This window comes from Nicotiana attenuata, chromosome 10, assembly GCF_001879085.1.
Source record: "Nicotiana attenuata strain UT chromosome 10, NIATTr2, whole genome shotgun sequence".
NCBI lineage: Eukaryota > Viridiplantae > Streptophyta > Magnoliopsida > Solanales > Solanaceae > Nicotiana > Nicotiana attenuata.
In genome coordinates, this window is record NC_031998.1 from 34,079,982 (window position 1) to 34,081,731 (window position 1,750).

Sequence of the window (1,750 nt, forward strand, 5' to 3'; positions counted from 1 at the left end):
GCACGTAGTCGGGGGGTAGGGGGGGGGGGGGAGGAAGGAAGGAGGAGCACAAGAAACATGGGAATTTGGGGGGAAGGGGGTAAGAAAAGTAGCATAAAAAATTATTTTTTTAAAATATATTTTCTATTCTCTAAACAAATACTAGAAAATATTTTCCGTAAAATATTTTTCACTCACCAACCATACATGAAAAAATAAGTGATAAAACCACTCATTTTCTAGGAAATTATTTTTCATGAAACCATTTACCTTGGTACCAAACACACCTGTATTACGTGCTGCAGTTGAAGATTATGCTAAACCGTGTGGACCAAATCGAATTTGAGATTTAAGACACTATTTAAATAATAATTAGGTTACGTGAGAACAACTATTAGTTTGACATTTGAGATACTAAACAATTGAGGTTGTTTCTTGGATGATCACTCAATTTCTCAAATAACCAACCAAAGTCACTTTTTTTTTTGGATAATAAAGTGATCCAATTATTATTTTTTGATTTAGAAAATAAAATTTAACATACTATGTTATGTTAAAAATTTATTTTTCAATGATAAAATCCATTTAACTCATGTTTTTTATACCAATTTAAATCGTCCTATTAAAAAAGGATCTACTATCAAATAAATGAAAACCCATTATAACTTCCATTTCATTGTCTACGTTAAAAGACGGTTATTAATATTAGTGTTAAGTTATCGTTGCCTTATTGTTCTTGGCACGGCAAAAGGTTGACTAAAAATACAATATAGGTAAGCTCATTCGTTTCGGCATTTTATAATATAATTATTTATAAGAATGAGAAAGGGAGTTCACCAATCTAATTAAAAACAATGATGCTACAACAATTGTAAAGGAAAATAAGGGTGGAAAAGAATTGTGCCAATCTCATTTCTCCTCTTTGAATCGGTTACTCATTTTGAATAAATAAACTAACAAAAGAAGACTCGAATGAAGTTTTCTTGTTGACCAAAAAAATTAAAGAATGAAGTTTTCTTCTTTTCCACCCTTACTTTGTTTTTCAATTTGGTGTAGCATTATTTCCAATTTAAGGGACTCGAATGATGATCACACCCAACTATGCCTTATAAAAAGGATAAAGTGGTCGTTGCAAATATATTCCGGTTAACATTTTCAAAGCCGAATCCCACAGGGAATTAACCTATTAAACACATCTATTGGACTCACACAAATTCACGTATTCAATCTTTAGAAATATTTAAGTAATAAATTGGATGTTTACTAACTAGATATTACGTAATAAAAATGCAATAAATAAGAACTAACTACAAACGGTTTGTAGACAAGAATTGGTATGATCTAAGGTTCTGATTTCCCCTATTGTCGGAATATTTTTCGCTACGTTTTCTATAAATTTGCCTAAGTCGTCTCTATCGATCATGAGCACTCTGACTGTCGTAGCTCTCTCCCGAGTAATTACAACAATATACTAGACATATTCTCCCGAATTATGCTAGCTGGCCTTAAGTACAACTCACTCAGATCGCACCAAGGTTTCGTTATCCCTAATTCCACCTTTAAGCCCTCCGTATTGTTCCCTCATATACGTTAGGAGTGATGTAGTTCGACAACTACCTAAATATGCACTCTCTCCCGAGTAATACATACTAAATAGGCACAGTCGATTGAGGGCCCTTCAATCAACAACAATAATATTATAGTTGAACAAATAGAGAGAATACTATGGCAAATCTATATTAACGCAATAAGAAAATCATCCTCCAATAGG